Source organism: Jaculus jaculus, chromosome X (assembly GCF_020740685.1).
Source record: "Jaculus jaculus isolate mJacJac1 chromosome X, mJacJac1.mat.Y.cur, whole genome shotgun sequence".
NCBI lineage: Eukaryota > Metazoa > Chordata > Mammalia > Rodentia > Dipodidae > Jaculus > Jaculus jaculus.
In genome coordinates, this window is record NC_059125.1 from 61,932,160 (window position 1) to 61,940,808 (window position 8,649).

The 8,649-nt window shown below is 43.4% G+C and overlaps 1 non-coding gene across 1 annotated transcript; it reads right to left on the minus strand.

The window, feature by feature from the left end:
- Positions 1–601: 601 nt before the first annotated feature.
- Positions 602–708, minus strand: LOC123456825. Its single transcript, XR_006634703.1, has one exon. It is a non-coding gene; the product is annotated as a U6 spliceosomal RNA (small nuclear RNA).
- Between the last annotated feature and the right edge of the window lie 7,941 nt (positions 709–8,649).

Below are 8,649 nucleotides of genomic sequence, written 5' to 3' on the forward strand. Positions count from 1 at the left end.
GGATTCTAGACTCAAGTATTCTGTAGACACAAAGAGACTTGTGGGGAACTCCAGCCCCCACGATATTAGTGACTTTCTCATAGCTGTCACCAAATACTCCAATAAAAGTAACTTAAGGAGCTGGAGAGATGGCTCAACAGTTAAGGTGCTTGCCTGCAAAGCCTAATGACCCTGGTTTGATTCCCTAATATCCACACAAAGTCAAATGTACAAAGTGGCACATACATCTGGAGCTCATTTGCAGTGGCTGGAGGCCCTGGTGTGTCCATCCTCTCTGTCCATCTCTCTCTGCTTGCAAATAAATAAATAAAATTGTTATTAAGTAACTTAAGCAAGAAAGGGTTTCTTTCAGTTTATATTTAGAGGTGACAATTCATCATGGTGGAGAAGGCATGGTGGCAGGAGCTTGAGACATTTAGTCACATTTAGTCCACAGTCTTGAAGCCACTCAGTTTACATTTCCTTTTTATTCACTCTGGGATCCCTGACCATAGAATGATGCCACTCGTAGCTGGGATGGGTCCTCTCACCTCAATTTACCCAGCCTGGAAAATCCATCAAACAGAAATTTATTTCTCTGGTGATTCTGTTTATTTATTTATAAAATATGGAACACTTCACAAATTTGAGTGTTATCCTTGCTCAGGGGCCATGCTAATATTCTCTGTATCGTTCCAATTTTAGTATATATGCTGCCGAAGCAAGCACTGTTTATTTATTTGAAAGAGAGAGATATACAGATAGAGAGAGAGAATGGGTGCACCAGGGCCTCCAGCCACTACAAATGAATTCCAGATACATGCGCCACCTTGTGCATCTGGCTTTACGTGAGTCCTGGGAAATCGAACCTGGGTCCTTTGGCTTTGCAGACAAGCACCTTAACCACTAAGCCATCTCTCTAGGGCCTCTGTGGTGATTCTAAATCCTATTGAGTTGACAATTAGAGATTAACCATCGTACCCACTTAGCCACTTTCCAGGTTCATCTTCCCATCTGCTCCATAAACCCAAGGCTCCCCTCAAAGTCAACGATAGCTCACACAGAAGCAAAGCTCTATACTTCTCTGTGTGCTGTCCACCCCTGCCCCTGAGCAAGGTTAGGATCTCCTCATTACAGCTTATTGGAACCCATTGCAAATACCACTCCCCTTAACTGAGTGTCAGTACTATGGAACAGCTCTGAGCGGCAGACACTACACAAAGGAATTTCCAAACATCGTTGCTAATCCTCACAGAAAATAAATATGATTACTCTCCTTTTTTGTTGTTTTTAGATTTTTTTTATTTTTAATTTTTGTTATTTTTTGAGGCAGAGTCCAGAGTGACCTTGACCTCAAGTGATCCTCCTACCTCAGTATCTCAAGTGCTGGGACTAAAGGCATGAACCACCACACCCAGCTATTTTTAGGGATTTTTAAAAAATATTTTTTGTTCATTTTTTATTTATTTGAGAGTGACAGAGCAAGAAAGGCAGATAGGTAGAGAGAGAGAGAGAGAGAATGGGCATGCCAGGTCCTCCAGCCACTGCAAACGAACTCCAGATGCGTGCGCCCCCTTGTGCATCTGGCTAACGTGGGTCCTGAGGAATTGAGCCTCGAACCGGTGTCCTTAGACTTCACAGGCAAGCGCTTAACTGCTAAGCCATCTCTCCAGCCCTTTTTAGGGATTTTTTAAAAATATATTTTATTTATTTATTTGAGAGAGAGAATCAGAGAGAGAGAAAGAGGCAGTAGAGAACGAGAATTCCAGAGCTTTCAGCTTCTACAACCCAGCACCAGATGCATCTTGTGCATCTGGTTTACATGGGTACTGGGGAATTGAACCTGGGTCCTCAGGCTTTGCAGGCAAGTGCCGTAACGACTAATCCATCTCTCCAAATCATGATTTTTTTCTCCACTTTTTCTTTTTTTGGTTTTTATGAGGTAGGGTCTCACTCTAGCTCAGACTGACCTGGAATTCACTATGTAGTCTCAGGGTGGCCTTGAACTCAAGGCGATCCTCCTACCTCTACCTCCCAAGCGCTGGGATTAAAGGCGTGTGCCACCACACCTGGCTTTTTTTTTCTTTCATTTTTTTCAAGACAGGGTTTCTCTCTAGCCCAGGCTGACCTGGAATTCACTGTATAGTCTCAGGGTGGCATCAAACTCATGGTGATCCTCCTACCTCTGCCACCCGAGTGCTGGGATTAAAGGTTTGCACCACCATGCCCTGCGATCATGGTTTTTTGGGGGATTTTGGGGGGGGCTGGGGGGTTATGTTCTTTTTTTTTTTTTTTTTTTCAGCCAGGTTCTCTTCTTGTAGTCCAGGCTGGCCTTAAGCAATGATGATCTTCCTACCTCCCTCTCGTGAGTGTTGAGATTACAGGTGTATGCCATGACACTCTTACATTAATCTCTTTTACCAGATGAGGAAATTGAGACTCACAGAGGAAAAGTGACTAATCCATGGTCACGTAAGCTATGAGCAGTCCCTGCTATCTCATCTGTAATGACCCCATCTTTGCAATCATGACATATGGAAGTCTTTCATTCATTGCCCTGCACCTGATCCAACAAACATTATGTTGTAACCTAGCATAATACCAGACATACTGTATGTTGTAGCTCAATAAAAAAAGTGTTGGATGAAGGGTTTTTTAAAAAAAATATTTTATTTATTTATTTATTTATTTGCAAGCAGAGAAAGATGGGGGGGGCAGCGCGCTGCACGGCCTCCAGCCACTACAAATGAACTCCAGATGCATGTGCCATTTTGTGCATCTGTCTTTATGTGAATATTGGGGAATCGAACTGGGGTCACCAGGCTCTGTAGGCAAGTGCCTCAACCACTGATTCTAGCATCAAAAATGTTCTTCGTTAATGTTTTTGTAACTGAGTAGAAATCATAATACCTAAAGAAACAAGAGTATGACTGAGGAAAATTATGAGAAGAGAGCAATTGACAGCAAAACATCAGCTATTTGAACCTTTGTGGATACGAATTGTTGTGACTACTGAGAGAGAACCTTTGAATCCAAGAGAAATCCCAGGGCTGCTTCTTTCTTTCTTTCTTTTTTTAATAGTTTGGTTCTTTTTTTTAAATTTTTTTATTTATTTGAGAGCAACAGACATAGAGAGAAGAGGGAGATAGAGAATGGGCATGTCAGGGCCTCCAGCCACTGCAAACGAACTCCAGATGCATGCGCCCTTTGTGCATCTGGCTAACGTGGGTCCTGGGGAATTGAGCCTTGAAACGGGGTCCTTAGGCTTCACAGGCAAGTGCTTAACCACTAAGCCATCTCTCCAGCCCAGCTGCTTCTTTCTTACAGCTGCCCTCACTTCCCTGACCCTTTCAGTACTACCCAGTCCCCTTCATCTTCTTTTCCTCCTTTCTTTGTTTATCTGTTACCCCTTTGAAATTTCTTTTTGTTTATTTATTTATTTATTTAAGAGAGAGAGAGAGAGAGAGAGAGAGAGAACTGACACACCAGGGCCACCTGTCACTGCACTTTGTCCATCTGGCTTTACATGGGTAATGGAGAATTGAACCCCAGGTGGTCAGGCTTTGTGAGCAAGTGCCTTTAGCCACTGGGCCATCTTCTCAGCCCCATCCTTTGAACTTTCTTTGTGATCCAGCTTATTCCAGCTCTGCAACCCTCTGGTTTGGAGAACTCATTGCCATCTTTCTTGGTTTGCCCTCTGAGAGCATGTCTGCTCATTGCACTATCCCGTCCTCTATTGAACTGCCTCTGGAGCCTCTTAGCATCCTGTATATGACTCTGCTTCTCAGTCTACTTCACCCATGGCATGCGCAGTGAGTTGATGGAGGGTGGAAATCACGTTACTGATAGTGGGAATCAGAGGTTCCCTTCCCTTGGTTTTTAGTCTTGTTAACAGAAGAATTTAGAAGCCAACTCAGAAGAAAGTTCTGCTCCAGGACAACTTTATTAGCATACGAGAGAAAAGCCATAGAGAAAGCAAGCTTCTGGTAGAAGGGAGAGACATAAGAAGAAAGAACACCATGCCTTCTGAGTTAGGGTCCAGAAAGCAGGGAGGTTCAGCAATAGATATTGGCAAGCTGCATAGTGGGGGGGTGTGGGGAGGGGTCTTCAGAGAAACAGTAAGAAAACCCAGACTGTTTGGGCAAGCATTCTTAAGATTTTGGTCTGGATTCAAATAAGAGCTAAAAAGGAGAAAATGGAAAGCTTCAGTTTTTGAGTTAGAACTCAGAAAAGTAGACTGGCTCAGTGGTGTGAATCTGTAAACAACTGCATAGAGTGAAGGGCTTCTGTGGGTTTACTACATTATCTCATTAAGGGGACAAATATCTCTCTCGTCTCCTTAGAATGCCTTTCTATAGGTGAGAGAGGTCTATTTGGTGATCAATAGGGTCAGTTAGATTAATATTTTTCCTAATTTTATTTATTTATTTGAGAGAGAGAGATAGAAAGAGGCAGACAGAAAGAGAGAATGGGCATGCCAGAGATTCCAGCCACTGCAAATGAACTCCAGACTCATGAACCACCTTGTGTATCTGGTTGACGTGGGTCCTGGGGAATCGAACCAGGGTCCTTAAGCTTCTCAGGCAAATACCTTAACTGCTAAGCCATTTCCCCAGCCTTAGATTAATTTTGTTTAAAATATTCTATTTATTTATTTATTTACTTGTATGTGAGAAAGAGCTGAAGAATGTGGACATGTGCACCACTGTGTGTATCTAGCTTTAGGTTGGAATTGAACCCATACTAGCAGGCTTGGTAAAAAATTGCCTTTTACCACTGAGCCATCTCTCTAGCCCTGCATTAACTATTTTTTTTTCAAGGTAGGGTCTCACTCGAGCCCAGGCTGACCTGGAATTCACTACGTAGTCTCAGGGTGGCCTCAAACTCATGGCGATCCTCCTACCTCTGCCTCCTGAGTACTGGAATTAAAGGTGTGTGCCACCATGCCCGGCTTGCATTAACTCTTTTTCTGAAAAAAAACATTTATTTATTTGAGAGAGAGTGAGAAAGAGGGAGAGAGAGAGAATAGGTGTGCCAGGGCCTCTAACCACTGCAAATGAACTCCAGACACATGCAGCACCTTGTGCAACTGGCTTTATGTGTTACTGTGGAATCGAACTCAGGTCTATAGGCTTTGCAGGCAAGCACTTTAACTGCTGAGCCACCTGTCCATCCCTGGAGTAACTCTTTTTATTTATTATTTCTCTTATTTATTTGACAGAGAGTGAGGGACAGAGATAGCAAGTATGAACACACCAGGGACCCTCTGGCACTACAAACAAACTCCAGACACATGTGCCATTTTGTACATCTGGCTTTACATCAGTACTAGGGAATCAAACCCAGGTCATCAGACTTTGCAAGCAAGCATCATTAACTGCTGAGCCATCTCTCCAGTCCCTGGATTCATTCTTAAGAAAAAGCACCACAATCTTATGTTTTGGGTAGCTTCGAATGTCCCATCTCCTCCTAGGGCCAGAGAAAAAACTCAAATTCTGTTCTTTTGACCAGGGGGAAATAGTTTTCCTTGAATAAAACCCTGATACCTATACCTTCCTCCCTTTACCAGAGAAAGGGGAGGTGGGGGCCAAAGCTGATCATGAGGAAGGAGGACCCCCTCAAAGACCTTCAAGCCTGCTAATGCTTGTCTAACTACCTCATTACCTTGAAACAATTTTTAAAATAAGATTGGTAGGCCTTTTTATGCTTCTTGGCCACCTGTCCTTTATTTCTTTATTTCCTTTATTTATCTGCTTGGAGACAGCCAAGTTTTTATTGGTTAGTTGGTTGAATTGGATTTGGGAAATCATGAGTGAGAGAGCTTTGGGTTTTTTCTGCTGGCCTACTTCGCCTCTTCCTGCTCTATGTTCCCTAGTATTTATTTTAAACTTGTCCATTTGACATAAGAGTATTCCATCTGGGCCAACATGTTTTAGAGAATAAAGTATAGCCAATAAAGGTCTTGGCAAAGACTTGCTCCACATCTTGCTTGTGGCACCAGAAGCTCTGGCCTCTCTCATTGGTCCTACCATCATTTACTTAAGTAAAGGCTACTCCATACCAGGTCCTGAGTCAGATGTGAAGGACACAATCTGACCTTGCCCTGCCTCTGGCTATATGTGTTACCTTGAACTTTGCCTAAATTTCCTCTATTTCACCATCTAAAAGTAGAAGGGAGCAATGATCTGATCAGTAAGGGCCTCTGAACTCCTAGTATGGTAAGCCTTATAGGCCATGGTCATCCCATACCAGCTTTTCCCCAAAGAACCAGCTCTTCCTCTCTCCCTCGTCCCCTGCAAATTCTCAGTAGACATGCTCTAATAATCTCCTACACTGTGGTGAAGCATCGTCAAAAAGAAGCTTGAGAGCCTGGTGTGGTGGCACATGCCTTTAATCCCAGCACTCGGGAGGCAGAGGTAGAAGGATCACCATGAGTTCGAGGCCACCCTGAGACTCCATAGTGAATTCCAGGTCAGTCTGGGCTAGAGTGAGACCCTACCTTGAAAAACCAAAAAAAAAAAAAAAAAAAAAAGAAGAAGAAGGAGAAGCTTGAGTGGGCTGGAAAGATGGTGTAGTGCTTGCCTGTGAAGTCTAAGGATCCCTGTTCGAGGCTCCATTCCCCAGGACCCATGTAAGCCAGATGCGCAAGGTGGCACATGTATCTGGAGTTCGTTTTCAGTGGCTGGAGGCCCTGGTGCACCTATTCTCTCTCTCTCTCTCATAAATAAAATAAATAAAAATACATAAAAAAATGTTTAAGCAGCTTGAGGATGAAAGCACACCATAATTTACCAAAAAGGTTCTTTAAGCTCAACTATAAAGAGTCATTAATAAATCCCATCAGGAAACCCAAACCAGAGTACAGAGTGGCAGGTGGTGAGGAGATAGAGCTGTGCTTATTTTCCTAGGCATAGTGGAAGAGTCAGTGTTCCCTCATATTTGTAGAACACTTGATACCACACACACATAATTTTTATTTATTTGACAGAGAAAGAGGGAGAGAGAGAGAGAGAATGAGAATGGGCGCGTCAGGGCCTCCAGCCACTGCAAAAGAATTCCAGATGTGTGTGCCCCTTGTACATCTGGCTAATGTGGGTCCTGGGGAATCAAACCTGGGTCCTTTGGCTTTGCAGGGAAATTCCTTAACTGCTAAGCCATCCCTCCAGCCCTTGATACCACTTTTGTATTTGATTTTTACAGCCACCCTTTCAGTTACCCTCAGCAGAATTTAAAAAATACTTTTTGTTTGTTTGTTTATTTCAAGGCAGAGTCTCACTCTTTAGTTCCAGGATGTCCCTGAACTCACAGCAATCCTCCTACTTCTGCTTCTTAAATGCTTGGATTAAAGGCATGAGCCACCGTGCTGGGATGAATTATTCTTGATTTGTGAGCAGAGTGAGTGAGTATGGATTCGTCAGGGACTCTTCTGGTGTAAATGAACTCTGGACACATACACTACTTTGTGCATCTGGCTTTACGTGGGTACTGGGGATGAAACCTGGGCCAGCAGGGTTTACAAGCCAATGCCATTAACTGTTGATCCATTTCCCCAGCCCTCAACAAAAATTTTGATTGCCTTCTGAATTCAAGACCTTATGCAAGCCGGGCGTGGTGGTGCACGCCTTTAATCCCAGCACTCGGGAGGCAGAGGTAGGAGGATCACTGGCCACCCTGAGACTCCATAGTGAATTCCAGGTCAGCCAGGACTAGAGTGAGACCCTGCCTCGAAAAAAAGAAAAACAACAAATAAAAGACCTTATGCAAAGAAATATTGCCCTTCTCCAAATTCAAGTGTATAGACATTTTTGTGGGGTATTTTTTGTTTAAATGCCTTTCACTTTCACTAGATCTTGAGTGTATTGGAGTCAAGAATCCAATCCATCTTCTGTTGAATTCTTAGCACATGACAACAGTGCCTCAAAGATATTGCCACTCAACAGTGAAGGAAAAAAATTAACTCAGAGAACTAAGACCTGGAAATGGTCTTTAATTTTGCAAAGACTAGTGGATAGAAGTCAGCCTTTTAACCTGAAGGGAATGCTAGTGGCAAAGAACAGTGTTATAGTACTTAGTGTGCCCCCGGCCCTTCACTAAGCATTTCATATTTGTTCATTCATATAATCCTCAGTATAACCTTATGGAGCAGGCCTTCCTATTTATTCCATTTTACACATGAGGAAACCAAGGCATGAAGGTTCACTAACTTGTACAGTACAGAATGGAGATTTGAAGTCCAGCTGTCTGGGTTTGGAAGTCTTTGATCATGCCCTCCAACAATGAATGTTCAAACTCAGCATGAGAAAAAGGCTACAGAAGGAGAGTGGGGGAGCTGGGACTGTTTCTCTTGCTCTGCCATATGGTGTCTGGCTGCTGATCTGGAGGTCCTGGGAACAGAGGCACAAATAGGAATCAGAGAAGTCTAGATATGCATGCTATAAACCAGCCCTAGTGGGCCAGGTGGCTCTCAGCCAAGGGCAGGAGGAGCCAGTGTAACCACTAGGGCAGAAACTGGTGTCGCCACCAGGTCCCTTTTTGGAAGCAGGGACAGAGTTGAGAAATAAACTATACTTTTCTTCCACACTGATTTATCAGAGACCAACTAGTAGTTAAGAGTCACTCAAAACCACTGCTGACTCATTGAATTTGGGGGTACATGTGAAGAAAGAATAC